We start from the raw sequence: 18,688 nt of genomic DNA on the forward strand, positions 1-18,688 counted from the left end.
AGGAGCGGTGGGTAGTCACTGTGGGGGTTGAGTTGTCACCTATTACCGGTTTATAGTAAGTTTTAGTAAATTTATAGGGTTAGTTATTTAAAGTTAATTCAGATTAATTGAGCCGTTCTTTTGGGCCGCCACCATATGCCAGCTGGAGCGGCATATTAAATTAATTTCTTTATTACAGGTTTCCTAATGGATAGGGACAAATAAATAGCTAGCAATTTTCTGCCAAAATTCAAGTCTCAGTGTCGTTATTTCTGGTTCTAGGTTATGAATGCTTTACTTTCAAAGAAAGGGGTCCACCAAATATCACTAAGATGTTTAAACAGTTTTAAGAAAAACAAGCTATCTGTTTTTGGGGGATGGTTCATTCACTTCATTGGAGTTTGGGTGTCATCAGTGTATTCACATGCTTGGCCCATTACTTAAAGAGCATTAGGGAGGCTTGTGCCGATAGGCTTGTGTCCATTAATTCAAAGGACATTGGCCCTCATTCCGAGTTGATCGCTCGCTAGCTTCTTTTTGCAGCCGTGCAAATGCATAGTTGCTGCCCACGGGGGATTGTATTTTCGCTTTGCAAATGTGTGATCGCATGTGCAGCCGAGCGAGGCAAAAACGTTTTTTGCAGTTTCAGAGTAGGTCTGAACTTTTACTCAGCCCTTGCGATCACTTCGGCCTGTCCGGTCCCGGAATGACGTCAGACACCCACCCTGCAAACACCTGGTCACGCCTGCGTTTTCCATACCACTCCCAGAAAACGGTCAGTTGACACCCATAAACACCTTCTTCCTGTCAATCTCCTTGCAATTGGCCATGCGAATGGATTCGTCGTGAGAAGCACTGCACAGCAACTAAGCTGTTTGTACCCATACGACGCACATGCGCATTGCAGTGCATACGCAGTAGTAACCTGATTGCTGCGCTGCGAAAATCGGCAGCGTGCGATCAACTCGGAATGACCCCCATTATTCTAAGGATAGCTACACTTTTAAACACAATTATGATGTTACACCGACGTAATTAGATATATTAGTCACATCTTCAACTGATATCAATTGTGAAGTGACTCCTCCTTCATCCTTCTCTTCAACGGGTAATTTCATCTACTACCCTCCTGCAGAACATTTCAACCAAATGACTGCTTGTGGAAATATATTTGCTTAGGTAATTTCATCTACTACCCTTTGGGTGTAATTAGTGTGTTCACATGCTTGGCCCATTACTTGAAGAGAATTAGGGAAACTTGTGTCCATTAATTCAAAGGACATTATTCTAAGGATTACTACAAATGTAAACATAATTATGACGTTACACCGATGTTAAACTGAAGGAGAAGGAGAACAATAAACCTACAATGTGAACCACTGAAGGACTGCTTTCAAACAAATGTAGTCCACCTACTCTTTACATCAAACCACTCCAATCTGAGTAACCTGGACACTTATACCTTAAATCTGTTTTAGGAACGCTGCAAGAGCTTTCAACTTCACCTGCAACTACTCAAATTTATATTTATAGCTTACCAAAACATCTGAATTCTCACCTGTACCAAATGTGATTTTGCTTTAACATATTCTTGTAAGTCCGGTCTGAATTACCATTACTTTTTCCTGACTCTCGGTCTATTTTAAAACTGAACTTCTGCAATCTTATAATCTTCACTGTAAATTTCACTTGTAACTAAATTACTTTTAATTATAATACACATTTATAAACACCGTAGTTTTACCTGAACTCCTGCAATTCTACTGCTCTGTCTCTATTAAACAGTCTCCACTCCTTTTTTTTCAATATATAGGCCCTCATTCCGAGTTGATCGGTCGCAATGCGAATTTAGCAGAGTTACACACGCTAAGCCGCCGCCTACTGGGAGTGAATCTTAGCTTCTTAAAATTGCGACCGATGTATTCGCAATATTGCGATTACTAACTACTTAGCAGTTTCAGAGTAGCTTCAGACTTACTCTGCCTGTGCAATCAGTTCAGTGCTTGTCGTTCCTGGTTGACGTCACAAACACACCCAGCGTTCGCCCAGGCACTCCCACCGTTTCTCCGGCCACTCCTGCGTTTTTTCCGGAAACGGTAGCGTTTTCAGCCACACGCCCCTGAAACGCCGTGTTTCCGCCCAGTAACACCCATTTCCTGTCAATCACATTACGTTCGCCGGAGCGATGAAAAAGCCGTGAGTAAAATTACTTTCTACATAGCAAAGTTACTTGGCGCAGTCGCAGTGTGAACATTGCGCATGCGTACTAAGCGGATTTTCATTGCGATGCGATGAAAAATACCGAGCGAACAACTCGGAATGAGGGCCCTAGTTATAATTTAGGTTTTTCTGTCTTTGTTTTTATTTTCCTTATTTTTACACCCATTTACCCCACCCATACTATGTCCAGGTTTACATCAACCATGCCCATCACCCCTTGTCTACCTAATTCTTTCTTCTGCACCTTCCTTCCACATCTATCCCTCCCCCCTAGTCTCCTATATCTCCTACTTACTCCCCTCATCTGATTCCCATCCACCCCTCTCCCTCCCTTCCCTGGGATCGGTATGAAATACCTCCAGTCAAAATCCCAACGTTCAAAATCCCGACACCAATTGACCAATGGTCAAAATCCCGACAAGGTCAAAATACCGACATGGACAAAATACCGACATTTAAAATACCGACAAGGTCAAAATACCGACATGTAAAATGCCGACAGGTCAAAATACCGACACACATTTTCTTGTTGTTTTTTGTGTGTATGTCGACACAAGTCAACATGGACACCATATAAAGTGTACTGCGTCCCCTCGCATGGCTCGCTGCGCTCGCCATGCTTTGGGCACGGTGCCTCGCTACGCTCGGCACACTATTATATTCCCCCTCCAGGTCCACTGGGATGATAAAGTATGAACAAGTCGGTTTCAATGAAAAAAATCAGGAAAAACGCATGTCGGTATTTTGACCTGTCGGCATTTTACATGTCGGTATTTTGACCTTGTTGGTATTTTAAATGTCGGTATTTTGTCCATGTCGGGATTTTGACCTTGTCGGGATTTTGACCATCGGTCAATTGGTGTAAGGATTTTGAACGTCGGGATTTTGATTGGAGGTAAACTGACTGCATCCCCCTTCCCCTCCTCTCTTCCTGTCACCCCACTCTCAGTCACTTCTGCCACACCATGGACCTACTACCCCACCACTCAGCCCAGTTTCTTTCCCTCCATTCTTTATCGCCTTACCTCATCTCCATCTACATCACACTGCATTCCCTCCCTGCCATCCTCCGGCAGTTTCCCCTACTAGTTCAGAAGCCCGCACTAACACTATGCCCGCTATATCCCTTCAATCCAAATCAATAACACCTCAACGCTTCAGCAACCCTGATAATCTCATTTGCATCCCAACCTCAAACTTACACCCCCTATCCTGTGCACTATGGAATGCCAGATCTGTCTGTAACAAACTGGTCCCCACCCATGACCTTTTCATCTCCAACTCCCTGCATCTCCTGGCCATTACAGAAACCCGGATTACTCCCTATGACACCACTTCTCCTGCTGCTCTCTCTGCTGGGGTCCTCACATTCTCACATACATTCCGGCCTGGGGGTCACCTAGGCGGTGGTGTTGGGCTCCTCTTACCCTCTAGCTACTCCTACCAACTTATCCCCCAAGAACCATCCCTTACATTCTCTACATTTGAGGTTCATGCTATATGCTTCTTTCAACCTGTCCATCTATGAGTAGCTGTCATTAACTGCCCCCCCTGGCATGACCTCCAAATTCCTTGACAACTTTGCTTCCTGGCTTCCTCACTTCCTCTGTTCTGACATTCCCTCCATTATCTTAGGTGAGTTCAACATCCCAATTGATATCCCCACAAAATCCTCTGCCTCTAAACTCCTTAACCTTACATCTTCACTCGGTCTCTCCCAGTGGACCTTCTTCCCCTCCCATGTGAATGGGAGCTCACTGGATCTGGTCTTCACTCACCGCTGTGATATTTCTGATTTCTCAAACTCCCCATTTCCTCTATCAGACCACCACCTGCTCTCCTTTAACTTATCTCCCTCTACTACTCCATCTCTATCTCCTAAGGCTACCATCACTAAATGCAACATTGAGGCTATTGACACCACTTCCCTATCCTCCCTTCACGACTCACTTCTCTCTCCTATACTGTCTCTCTCATGCCCTGAACAGGCCACATTCCTGTACAATGCTTCCCTTACTTCTGCTCTTGATTCTTTCGCTCCACTATTCACCCACACAGATGAAAACCTACACCCTGGCACACCAAATGCACCAGATATTTGCAAAAATGCTCACGTACTGCTGAGTGACAGTGGAGGTAATCACGCTCTAAGGCAGACTTCCTCCATTTTAAACTTATGCTCTCATCATTCAGTGCTGCCCTTTCCCTCTCTAAAAAGTAATACTTCAAGAACCTCATATCCTCCCAGTCTTCCAACCCCTGGCACCTCTTTGCCACTCTTAACTCTCTACTCAGCCTACCCCCACCTCATCTCCCCTTCTCACTCTCTGCTCTTGCCACATACTTCACATCCAAAATTAACTCCATACGTTAGGACATCACATACCACCCAAAAAATCAGCAACCAGACACCTCTTATCCGTTACCATCCCTCTCCTTCCCTCTTATCACCTCTGCCATCTTTCTCCCATGTATCTGGTGAGGAAGTCATGGCCCTCATTCGTTCCTCACCCCCTTCCACCTCCCCACTTGACCCTATCCCCTCCCACCTCCTATGCTACCTCTCTCTTTCTGCCTGCTTCCATCTTGCCCACCTCTTCAATCTCTCCCTATCATCCGGCACTGTCCCCTCTGCCTTCAAGCATGCACTTGTCTACCTTAGTCTTAAAAAACCTACCCTTGATACACACACTCTCTCCACCTATCGACCCAGCTCTCTCCTTCCTTTTGCCTCCAAACTCCTGGAGCATATTGTCTATAACCGCCTGACTGCCTTTCTTTCCTCCCACTCACTACTTGATCCATTCCAGTCTTGCTTCTGTCCTCTCCACTCCACTGAAATTGCCCTCACAAAAGTCTGCAATGACCTCCTATCTGCTAAATCCAAGGGTCATTCTCCTTGACCTCTCTGCGGCTTTTGACACTGTGGACCACCCTCTCTTTCTAAAAATCCTTCACTCCCTTGGTCTGCATGATACTGACCTCTCCTGGCTGTCCTTCTACCTCTCTGACCATTCCTTCTCAGTGTCCTCATGGCTCCACCTTCCCCCCACTTCCGTTAACTGTAGTTGTCCCCCAAGGCTCTGTTCTTGGTCCTCTACTTTTCTCTCTCTATACATCCTCTTTAGGAGAACTCATTAGCTCTTTTGACTTACAGTACAACATAATCTCTATGCTGATGATACGCAAGTCTACCTTTCCTCACCTGACCTCTTTCCTGCTCTCCTCACTCATGTATCCAACTGTCTCTGCTATCTGTTCTTGGATGCCCCAGCGCTTTCTTAAACTGAACATGTCTAAGACTGAGCTGATCATCTTCCCACCCTCCTGCACAACCTCACTTCCCACAGTTTCATTATTTATCAATGGCACTACTATCTCCTCTAGCCCCCAAGTGCACTGTCTTGGAGTAATCCTTGACTTCTCCCTCTCCTTCAAACCACATATTCAGCACCTATCACAAACCTGTCATTTTCATCTCAAACATATTTCCAGGATCAGACCATTTCTCACCCAGGATGCCACCAAGTCCCTTATCCACTCACTGGTCATCTCCAGACTGGACTATTGTAAACTCCTCCTGACTGGCATCACTAACACATACATCTCTCCACTATCCTCAGTGCTGCTGCCCGGATCATCTTCCTCACCAAACGCACTACATCCACCTCTCCTCTCTTACTAGCCCTTCACTGGCTTCCCTTCCCCTTCAGAATCCATTTAAAGCTACTCACACTTACTTACAAAGCCCTCACCCACTCCTCTCCCATCTACATCTCTGACCTTATCTCCCTTTACACTCCCACCTGTCCACTTCGCTCTGCTAATGCACGCTGCCTCTCCTGCCTTCTGATTACCTCCTCCCACTCCTACCTCCAAGATTTTGCATGTGTTGCTCTCTAGTTCTGGAATTCTCTACCTCTCCCCTCAGACTCTCCACCTGTCTACAAAACTTCAAATGGGCTCTCAAGACACACTTTTTCACCAAACCCAGCCGTATCTCATCCTAAGCCTTCTGTGGCCTTCGCTCACTTTACATCTGTGTCACCCCTGTCTGTGTGCCCCTCCCCTTTAGAATGTAAGCTCTCATGAGCAGGGTCCTCTTCCCTCATGTGCTTTTACGTCTCTTACTTAACCTATCATCTTTTTAATACTCCCTTTGATGGCATCAAATTCTTCAGTTTTCTGCCACCCTAATACTTATTTCAGTTCTGTTTACTGACGCGGCTATGTTTATATACTCTGTACTTATCCTATATTGTAGTGAACTGTAAGTCACTGTCTTCTTGTTTTGCTTATTTGTTAACTCTGTAATTGGGCGCTGCGAATCCCATGTGGCGCCATATAAATAAAGGATAATAATAATTATAATAATAATTTATGTTAAATTAATAAAATATTCATTTTAAATTTTTAACACTGGAGCAGAGCCCCTGGATGGATGGACAGAGCACCCCTATATAGACACAGCAGCCCCTGGATGTATACTGGGGTACAGCACAAACAAATATATTTTTTTTTATTTAAACGTGATACAATATCAGTTTTTTTTTTTTTAACACTGAGACAGAGATCCATAATGTATGGACAGATCACCCCTAGGTGGACAGAGCACCCCTTGTCAGATACAGAAGACAACAGACATAGCACCCATGCACTGATATTAATAGGACACACCAGCCCCTGGATGTACACATAGTATACTGGGTTTTTAATTAACACTGTGGCAGAGACCCCTTGTTAGATAAAGCAGATGACAGACAGAGCACCCCTGGACTGATACACCAGACGCACAGCAGCTGCCAGCCCCACGTCCAAGCCCCACACAACACGACCGAGCACTGAGGCGGACACGTCCAATCAGTACACTCTCCACAGCTGAGTGAAAATGGGGCAGATCACCAGGACCTTTATAGAATCCAAAACCCTGTGAGAATCTGACAGCGTGATGATGACGTTTTGTCTCATTTTGGATCCCAGCCAAAATCGGGACGTTTGGGTGGGTCCGTTTCTCAGAGAACCAGACCCGCTCATCTCTACTTATCGTGTGCCTACTGAATAGCAGTTGCAACTTGTTATTGCATGACTGTTTTTTGCTTTGAACCTTCACCGCTTGATTCAACTTCTCAAGTGGCTTCTGAAAATAGGCTGTCTAATGCAACATTTATGAGGCTACTCTAGGCCATCAGAATCTACAAGCACATATTGCATTGGATTACATTTTTTTTATTCTAAAAAAGTTGGATGAGGATGCATCAGCTCTTCTTTTCTATTGCTTCATTACGTCCTGAACTAGCAATTCTTGATTCCTTGTAAAATGTGTGTGTCTGTGCACATTTAAATTTTTTGCCAAAGCTAGATTTCAGCTTATCATTAGGTTTTACATTTTCATGTTCATACATATATGAGCATGGGACAATAGTGAATGTTCATTATCACAGTCACAGAATAATTATCTTTTAGTTATAGCCTATAGTATGTCCAAGTGTCCATAGCACTATACTGTACATGGAGAATTACAATAGAACAGACAAACAATACAATTTAAAAAGATTCAAATAGACAGTGCAAGTGTAAAACTCACGCTATGAGTTTCTTACACAATCAAATGAGTCACAGTTATTAACAGCAGCACTTGGTGACCCTGTACCTGGGAATGGCAGACAGAACCCTCAGAGTTACTAACAGTGAATTGAAGCACAGTTAAGACAATGATAAGGCATTATGAGAACTAAGGAGGGTGAGAGAGCACACAGTTTAAAAGGTTGGGAGGTACATTATAACTAGGAGGTCAGCTGGGAAGAGGTCAGGAGGGAGGACAGCAGATGTGAGTTAAGAGTGTGAGCTGGGCTGGTTTTAATGAAGAGTTGTATCAGGATATGTTTAAATCCCTACATGCTGCTAGACATTCTAATAAGACAAAGTAGTGAGTACCAGAAGCAGGCAGTAGCACAGAATATGTCTTGGATGTGAGAGTGGGAGGTGGTAATCAGCAAGGAGGTAAAGCACTATCAAAGGAATAGCAGAGAGGGAGAGAGTGTTGAATGAGATGAGGTCAGAGCTATAGGAAGGGGATGACTAATTGCTTAAGGTGAAGGTGAGCAGCTTAATATGTCAGTGAAAGAGATGAAGAAAAGGAGAAGTCAAATCAGGATGACAAGAAACAGTAGAAACTTGGTGTGAGAAACAGCACTTAGTATAAATTTAAGATCACAGGGGAAGAAGAGAAAAGGAGCAGAGAGTGGAAGTGTGATGAAAGAACTGATAATGTTTTACACGGGAGATACTATATGTTTGTCCTAGGTTTCTGACCTATATGATTTAAAACCCCAGGAAATGTCTGTGGTTACAAAACAGACTGGATAGATGATTTGGGCTTTAGTAAAAGCCTTTTAAGGGTTCCTGTGGTTATGGATGGAAAGAGAGGGCAGGCTCCATCCATTAGGCCAACAGTGAGTCTTCAGGTCTTCAGAATGAGAACAGACTAATTACCACCTGCACCTATAAGAGGCTAATAAAGGTGTGGGGGCTTTTCTCGGTATCTCACTACCTGGTGGAACAAGCAGGAGTCCTTTTAGGAGACACTTTGATTACGGTGCATATTCTTATGTTTGTGGTAGGGGCATTAGGTCCTATCACTCTTAGAGAGGTAACCTATTTTGTTTAGTTAGAGCTCAAACAGGCTAGGATTTCTTTTTATGTTTTATTTACTGCACAATAAAATGAGCTACAGCTAGATTGCACAAAAACCCTTGACTGGTGTGCTGTTTCCTGGTGTGATACTCTGGGAACACTATCATGGGAAGTTCAATTTATAATCCACACAACAAGTAATTAGTTTCTCTAAAGTATTATTATTAAATTGAAACACTTTGTAAGGGCTCTTCTCCACTGCAAGGGCTCGGAAGGGGCTATCATAAACAGCAATAACTAATAACATGTTCTACTGTATATATGTGTTACACTTCTGTACTTTTCATGCAAGAAATACAATTTACAGGAAATAGTAGCACCAGTTAATAATCTTAGTGATCTATTACACAAAATTTAAAGGAACCATCACAGATAAATAACCTTACAGTGGGGGGCCCATAACCCCTATAAACCATAGCTAGCTTGTTTGAGTTTGTTAGTGCACTTTCTGGGAAAGGTTATTCTCTTAAAATTAGTTGTCAAGAGTCTCAAATGAATGTAGTACAAAGTAGGTGACTAAGGATGAAGGCTAGCTAGCTCTGCTCAGCCAGAAGTTAAGGTCAATCTTTTTCTATCTGGAGATATTTATGTTTCCCTTGTTGCAATTTCAATGTAACTAGTAAACTCCTGGCAATGATATGAACTCTTTACAGTGCTCTGGGTCAACTCTCAGCTCAGCGCAGTTCCCTTAGTGAAGGCTGTCTGTTGTATTCACACTGACCTGCTAGGCACTAGACTCTTTCATTTGCACTGCTCAGTCCTGGCACTCTTAATAAACTGTAGCTTCAAACTGTATCTGACAACTAGAAATAAGGAATTATATGTTCTTGGAGGAACTGCATGCACTTAAGTTTATATCGTAAATTAATTTTGTAGTTCTATGGTGCTTGGGCAGCTGATGGGTTTACAACTATCCTTGCCTGCAGCATTCTTTCTAAGTAACTCTGGATGCAGCTGAAAGTGTCTCTGTCACTGCTATTATAGCACTCCTCTAACTCTACAAGGACTAGCAACTAGTGATGACTGGTGTGTGGCTACCTACCTGTTGTTCAACCAATGTGATGAAGCTATCACTGTCTACACACTAATGAGATGTCCCTTTGGTGTCTTCAGCCACAGCTCTCCTTCAACGCTGCCTGATATGACCTTCTGTCTGTCTACTGGCTGTCAGTCTCAGTAGAGGTACATATAACATCTACTGACCATCTATGTGATTAAATCCACTTTCACTGTCTCTTCACACTGTGATCAATGAGCTGGTGGTCATATACCCTTAATCCACGGGTGGTTTATATGGAATAAATACCAGAGGCTGACTGAATGATTCTAGAGTCTCCATCTATCATCATTAGTGGTGGTAATTATATTTGAACCTATGCTCTGGCGATTTATAGCATTGTGGAATTTCCAGGGATCCCTTTAATTCATGCATAATTATATATGAGTATTAGCTGCAAATTTTATGTTTTTAGCTCATAATTGTGATTTAATGTTATAACCAATGTTATGATATTTGTGTTGTTTTTATTAAAATTGTGATTTACAGTATTAAGGTCGCCTCTGTGTTGTCAAGCGCCTACCTGGTATAATCTACCTCAGTAGAGGTACTGCCTCCTTTACCATCTCTCTGTGGGAGGGAATCTGCATCACCACACTGTGGTTATAGCCCAAGGGTATGTCCATTTACTGCTCTGATGCCGTCAGGTGCCTGTGAGCAAAGACCACTGTAAGCTGTAGAGTCACTGCAGGAGATTGGTGATACAAACAGGCTGCTGCTTCCCTGAATCCAATCACCCAGAACATGGTCTTGTTTATTGGGGAGTTGTGCAGCACTCCCTTTAGCATTTACCATTAGTCTGACTAAAATAGTCACCTCTCAACTGCCAATGGTCCCAGCACCTGGCTGTTAACTGTCCCAGTGCATGCCAGCTGTAGCACAGTATATGGCCTTAACCCTTTCCCTGCTGCAAGTCACAAAGCATTCAGCCAGGCTGAATTTTGTTGGGGGGAAAGGGCACAGAAGTCACTTAAATGTCCATGGCAGATCTGATGGGGTGCCATGCTGGCTGCTGTGTCTTTGGAAGAGTTCATTTACCCAAGGAGAGGGCATCCCTATCTTGATCCCATCACAATTGGTGGAGAATGTGAGCAACACAGTAAAATTGTAGCCATTGGAAAAAAGGATACATTCAGAATATTAGGTGAGAAACACCAATTTGTTGTTGTGGACATCAACTCATATACTGTGAAATCCATGGTTGGGGCATTGTCAGTTTCTTAGGGAAGCCAGATACTGCTTCAACCCTACACCCAAAGATAATATGGATGACATTATTAAGGACTTGCTGCAGGCTATCTCAGCTAAGCAGGAAGCTACTTGGGTGCAGCAAGACCCTCTGGAGGAAAACTAAAAGCAATGGCAAATTCTTATTGATAAGCTCTGTGAGCAACAGCACCAAGACCACAAGGTCTAAAAAGTGGTTATGCAGCATTTAGCAGCCCTGTCTGGCAACACTTACACTGACCAACTAACTCTCGCTCCATATGGGCCATTCATTTTCTTCAAAATACTCCAAGTGATGATGTTGAACCTTATTTAATCACTTTGGAAAGATCAGTTGAGAGAGTTGGTCTAAAGATCAGTGGGCAAGTCTTGTGGCTCCCTTCCTGTCTGTAGAAATGCCAATAGCTTATTCTGTCTTGTGCCTGACTGATGCCAAAGACTATGATAAAATAAAAAGAGAGTGTTTGTTCATGGCCAACAAGTTCTCCACTCGGAATACTGGAACATCAGAAAAATCCCCAATTTTAAATGTATGACCTAATCCATCTTACCTCACAGTGGCTACATACAGAGTCTGTTACGGGACCATAGATAATTAAAAGGATCATTATGGATTGATATCTATGGTCCCTACCTGCAAGTGGATGTGCCATTTGGATCCCTAAAGCAGCAGACCAATTGGTAGAAATGATGGAGAGATATGTGGTGGCTGTGGGTTTGGAACCTGAAAGTAGGCCAGCAGTGCCAGGAAGGTTCCTACCCCATAAAAGACTTGATAATAGTATGAGCCAATGATTTCAATGTAGTGATTTGAGCTATATTGCTGCTAATTGTTTGCTAACATCTGAACCTATGCAATGATATAATGCTTATGTCAATTGTTGAGTGTTTTTCCTTGCTCAGCTAGTGTCAGGAATCTGCATTCTCCATCGCATTACTTACTGTGGAACTACAGGTTCCAGCAGTTCAGTTCAGTTCCAGTTTTCAGTCTACTGCAGCCTGGAGTACACAGTGCTTCAGCTAACTCACAGCTGATCTGAACACCTAATCCAGCAGGGTGTGTTCTCACAGAGATCATCCAATCATCACAGACCAAGGGGTATAAACTCCAGTTCCTGGCTCAGTCTCATGGCCTTGGACAACACGTCACATTCTGTGAACAGGCGTCTCCTGTTTGCAGTCCTCTGTCTGCAGAGATACCCCTGTGTATTGGACCTGTGGAACTACAGGTCCCAGCAGTTCCAGTTCCGTTCCAGGTTCCAGTCTTCAATTCTTTGTTTCCAGCAATCTCCTATTTCTGGCATCTCCAAGTTGTTTCCCTGCTCCACTGTTCCTGTGGAACTACAAGTACCAGCAACCACTCCAGCTTTCCAACGAGTCACATTCGGTGTACAAGTTCTCCTGGTTCCTGTGTTCCTGTTTCCAGTGGTTTCCTTGTTGTTATTCTTCAGTCTTCAGTTTGCTATGAACTCCAGCCACAGTTTGCCACAACAACTTGCAGTAAGAGACTTTCTTCAGGTGTTCTTCTATTACTCAGCCTGTGCACCTGATTACCAGCGTCTAGCATTGTGCATTGCATTCAGCACTTAACAACTTGCTGTGTTAGAACTGTCTCCTGCTAGGGCCTTGCTTGGCTTAAAGACGTGTGCTTCTACAGAGACTGTGTGCTTTGATTGCTATTTGTTATATATCGGAGTTTGGTTTGCTGCATCTGATTTCATTATTGCCTTATCATTTATATCAAGTTACAAGTTCATCTTCATTGCTCATTTGTTACCAGTGACTTTTGAAATATTCATTTATCGGATTAAGTTATTATTCATTGTTCGTGTAATCCGTTATCCCTGTGTGATAATAAATATCAAGCGCACATGCACAGAACTTTTCGTCAGTCTCCCCGTTTCCTCTATCACTCCTACACTGACCCACTAGTGCCCCCTCCGGGGACAGACAAAGTTACAGAATCCTGACAGTTTGTCCAAGGCCCATGGACCCGGACGGTGGTCAGAGTGTGGGGTCAGGGTCACTCCAAAGTTTGTTGTCACAACTCAGTGATCAAGAGTCAAGTATCAATGGACCTAACCCGGTTGCAGCCGTCGGTCCAAAGACCCCACTGGTTCCAGCCAGCCCAAGTAGCTCTGTTTCCAATGATGGGCTACCTCCTTCGGTTCCAGCCGATTCCAGTAAACCTCGTTCGGTTCCAGCCGATTCCAGTAAGCCTCGTTCGGTTCCAGCCGATTCCAGTAAGCCTCCTTCGGTTCCAGCCGATTCCAGTAAGCCTCCTTCGGTTCCAGACGATTCCAGTAAGCCTTCTTCGGTTCCAGCCGATTCCAGTAAGACTCCTCCGGTTCCAGCCGGTGCAAGCCCCTCTGGACCCAATCCGGTTCCATCCGTCAGTCCGGATCAGCCTCCTTTGGTTCCAGCCGATTCCAGCATCTTCGGATCAAATCCGGTCCTATCCGTCAGTCCGAAGACTCCTCCTCCGGTTCCAGACGGTTCAAGCTTTTCTGGACCCAGTCCGGTCCCATCCGTCTGTCCAGATCATCCTCCTTCGGTTCCAGCCGATTCCAGTAAGACTCCACTGGTTCCAGCCAGCCTGAGTGGCTCCAATGATGGGCTACCTCCTTCGGTTCCAGCCGATTCCAGCATCTTCGGATCAAATCCGGTCCTATCCGTCAGTCCGAAGACTCCTCCGGTTCCAGCTGGTTCAAGCTTTTCTGGACCCAATCCGGTCCCATCCGTCTGTCCAGATCAGCCTCCTTCAGTTCAAGACAATTTAAGTGGTCCTGGACAAATCCCGGTTCCATCCGTTTGTCCAGAGTTGCCGTCGGTTCCTACCGATTCCAGTTCCTCCGAACCCGGTGTGGTTCTCTCCAGTGTTTCAAGTAAGCAACTCCTGTCGCTATGTCCAGAGTCCACAGTTCTTGCAGATATTGCAGTTGCCTCAACCCAGATGGAGGCTCTAAGCATCTCACCCCAAGATAAAGCTTCTAGTGTTCAGTCAACCTCAGCTGAGAATTCCCGTCAATCAATCCTGGAGATGACGTCCTCTCTCCACCCTAGGGTATTTCAAGTTGATTCTACTCCTGCTTATGAATGCTTATTCCAGTACTCTACTCTCAAGTGTCCTACATTGTCTTCTGAGACTTCACATTCAGCCTTCCAAGTTCCAGTGTGGGTGTTCGGTGCCCACCCATAAAAGGGGGGGTACTGTCAGGAATCTGCATTCTCCATCGCATTACTTACTGTGGAACTACAGGTTCCAGCAGTTCAGTTCAGTTCAGTTCAGTTCAGTTCCAGTTTTCAGTCTACTGCAGCCTGGAGTACACAGTGCTTCAGCTAACTCACAGCTGATCTGAACACCTAATCCAGCAGGGTGTGTTCTCACAGAGATCATCCAATCATCACAGACCAAGGGGTATAAACTCCAGTTCCTGGCTCAGTCTCATGGCCTTGGACAACACGTCACATTCTGTGAACAGGCGTTCCTGTTTGCAGTCCTCTGTCTGCAGAGATACCCCTGTGTATTGGACCTGTGGAACTACAGGTCCCTGCAGTTCCAGTTCCGTTCCAGGTTCCAGTCTTCAATTCTTTGTTTCCAGCAATCTCCTATTTCTGGCATCTCCAAGTTGTTTCCCTGTTCCAGTGTTCCTGTGGAACTACAAGTACCAGCAACCACTCCAGCTTTCCAACGAGTCACATTCAGTGTACAAGTTCTCCTGGTTCCTGTTTCCAGTGGTTTCCTTGTTGTTATTCTTCAGTCTTCAGTTTGCTATGAACTCCAGCCACAGTTTGCCACAACAACTTGCAGTAAGAGACTTTCTTCAGGTGTTCTTCTTTTACTCAGCCTGTGCACCTGATTACCAGCGTCTAGCATTGTGCATTGCATTCAGCACTTAACAACTTGCTGTGTTAGAACTGTCTCCTGCTAGGGCCTTGCTCGGCTTAAAGACGTGTGCTTCTACAGAGACTGTGTGCTTTGATTGCTATTTGTTATATATCGGAGTTTGGTTTGCTGCATCTGATTTCATTATTGCCTTATCATTTATATCAAGTTACAAGTTCATCTTCATTGCTCATTTGTTACCAGTGACTTTTGAAATATTCATTTATCGGATTAAGTTATTATTCATTGTTCGTGTAATCCGTTATCCCTGTGTGATAATAAATATCAAGCGCACATGCACAGACCTTTTTGTCAGTCTCCCCGTTTCCTCTATCACTCCTACACTGACCCACTAGTGGCCCCTCCGGGGACAGACAAAGTTACAGAATCCTGACAGCTAGCCAGCACTGCAGACAAACAGCACAAGGATGATAGTATATTATCAGAGAGCGCATATAGCTGTATATATATATATCAAATTTATTACATAAAAAATAAACACATGTACATATAGAATAAAGAATAAACAATCAATTAAAAATTCCCCCTACTGCAGCAGATTAAATTTGACCGAACACTTTTGCTATATCCAGATTTAAAGTTCATAGTATGAACTTGTTCTCAATATAAAGTCCCGAACAATATATGTAGTCCTATTTAAGAACAGTTGATGATGCCTGCCGTTTTTTATCCAGCTGTGAGCATTTTCACATGCTCTTAGAGATCTCCTTATGTATCTGATAGACAGCCGGCTTTCCACTCCCGTTAAATGGTGCCGCAAAACGGCCAAGTGCTTTAGATGCTTAAGCTTTAGTGTCCGTATTTAAAGGACTTATACGTCCACTCTCACAGTGCTAATAGGGCCACATTGCAAGATTGTCCACCTTACTCACGGCCAAGAGCGTGCCTGTTTATTATCCGTGGACGGCCCCCGTTGTCGATATCAGCCACAGTCGAGAGATGGCCCCTTTCTTTGTTGCGGGGTGCACCGGAGGATCTCTCAAGATGGTCAGCTTCCAAACGGACAGTGGTTAAGAAGTATGATAGTAAACTGTATACCGCTAGTAGTAGAAAGGACGTCAATACAGAATAAGCCCAAGTCCTTACGCGTTTCTCCACAATTATCGGTGTGCGGTTTTGTCAGAGGATAACACAGGGCTGTCCTACATGCTATTTAAATATCAGGGGACCAATCACATTGTAAGCTACCTGCATTGTCACACCTGAATAATCATTGATTCAATCTCACATGTGCAAGGTAAATTTCAATCAAATAACGACCAATATGATAACATAACCTTGCAATATAAATACATAAGGTGGATTTATTGTATAGCAATGTAAATATAAACAATAAAATGCTTTTTAAAATGCTTTTTAAATTTCTAATTATCGGAAGACAGAGGTGATGGCACTCACTCACTAATTACATACAGAAACAACAAGTCTACAAAAAAAACATATCTCTTACATAGCCTCCACTATAGCCTAGTGGTCTAATGCCCCGCATTAATACACACAAGGTCTCGAGTTCAAATCCAAAGTGCCACTACATTTGATATTAGTTTCTATTATTATTTATTTTAGTATTATTATTATTTCTATTCATCCATTGTATACTCCTATATATTGCAGCAAATATGTAATTCTAACAAATATACTATAATTAAAAGAAATGTACCAAATGTATCCAGAGAGCAATTTTGAAAGGGACCAAAACCAATGATAATAACTCACGTTCAAAACTGCTCTCCTTATTCTAGTACATTGTTCCAAATTCACTTGATAACAGCAAACCCGACAACATAACAGTTGGTTTTACTCTATTGGGGTTATTATCTTTATTGCCATTATTAGCTCCAATTCTATTCCCACAATAAAATTATATCTACACATGGGTACAAATATAAATATAAAGAATAAAGTGAGGGGAGAGAAGAAAGGGTTGGAGTAGGGAGAAATGAGAGGAAAGAGGCTAGCAACCAATTATTCAACTAGCACCTGGACTTCATCTGATGTTATTGATCTCCATATTTTCGTTTAAACCATCGGGCACCAAAGTGCCCAGATTAAAAATTCAGAATGCTTCTCTTGTGCATAACTTATTGAACCTGTCGCCACCTCTAGGAGTGGGGGCCACAGATTCAATACCCTGTACTTTTAGTGAGTCAACATTGCCATCATGATGATGGGTTATGTGTCTCGACACACTATGATATACATTCTTCTTTAGGACATTTCGTCTGTGTTCCAAAAACCTGATATTGAGGCTCCTAACCGTCCTCCCCACATACTGTTTTCCACATACGCAACTTATCAGATAAATGATGTATGTCTGTTGACAATTAATGAAAGTCTCGATTGCAAATTCAGGTCCAAGTGCTGCTGATTTAAAGGAAATACTTCTATGTATTATAAATTTACAAGTGATGCAATTAGTCTTACCGCATCTGAAACAGCCTACACTTTGGTTTAACCAGGTTTTCTTCACCAATGATTGTGAGTTGGCCTGAAAAAACTGGGAGATAAGTGATTCTTTAAATTCCTAGCCTTCTGAAATACTACTCTAGCCGAGTCTCCCAAACAAGGGTTAAGAACTTTGTCTAATTTCAGGAGTCCAAAATTTTTCTTTATAATTTTCTTAACATCCTCAGCATATGTATTATATTTTGTTATAAAGGGCATAATTTGGTTGTTGTCATGTCTATCTTTTAGTACCCCTGAATTCGTGGTCGTGGAGAGGAGAGAACTCCTCTCTCTCGTAGCCACCCTTTCAAGGGAATCCTCCAAAAGTTTCTTAGGGTATCCCTGGTCAAGAAATGCACCTGTAAGAACATTGAATTTTTATTGAAATACCTCTTCATCAGTACAGTTACACTTCATTCTAAGATATTGTCCCATGCGTATGTTATCTTTCCATTTATGGTGGTGACAACTGCCATAGTTTAAAAAACTGCTGCAGTCCACCTCTTTTCTATAGGTTTTGGTGACCAGCTTGTTATCCCTAACCGAGAGAGCAATGTCAAGATAGTTGATCTGAGTAGGGTGACAAGAGTGACTAAACTTAAGCCCAAAAGTGTTAGAATTAAGATACGAAAGAAAAGAAGACACACTAGAGACCCCATCCCAAATAATAAACAGATCATCAATGTACCGACCGTAGAGCACCAAATTCACGTCAAAGGGCCCCCCCAAATGTATTGCTCTTCAAAGAGCCCCATATATAGATTGGCAAAACTCGGCGCGAACTTGGTGCCCATGGCGGTACCATGCACTTGAAGGTAAAACTGTGAATTAAATAAAAAATAGTTATGTGATAAAATAAAATTCATGGATTCCAATACAAACCCACATCGCCTGGGTTACAGCCCCACAACAGATTCGAGAAATTGACGACAGGCTTCCACCCCTCCTTGGTGGGGGATGTTGGTGTAGAGGTACTCAACATCGCAAGTCAAAAGTACATAGCTCTCTCGCCACTCAATACCACTCACAAGATGGAGAAAGTGAGTGGTATCTCTGATGAATGACCGGAGCCCGACGACGTGGGGTTGTAAGTAGGAATCCATGAATGCTGACAGGTTAGATGTGAGGGACCCAACACCAGATATAATTGGACGCCCCGG

This window comes from Pseudophryne corroboree, chromosome 2, assembly GCF_028390025.1.
Source record: "Pseudophryne corroboree isolate aPseCor3 chromosome 2, aPseCor3.hap2, whole genome shotgun sequence".
Lineage (NCBI taxonomy): Eukaryota > Metazoa > Chordata > Amphibia > Anura > Myobatrachidae > Pseudophryne > Pseudophryne corroboree.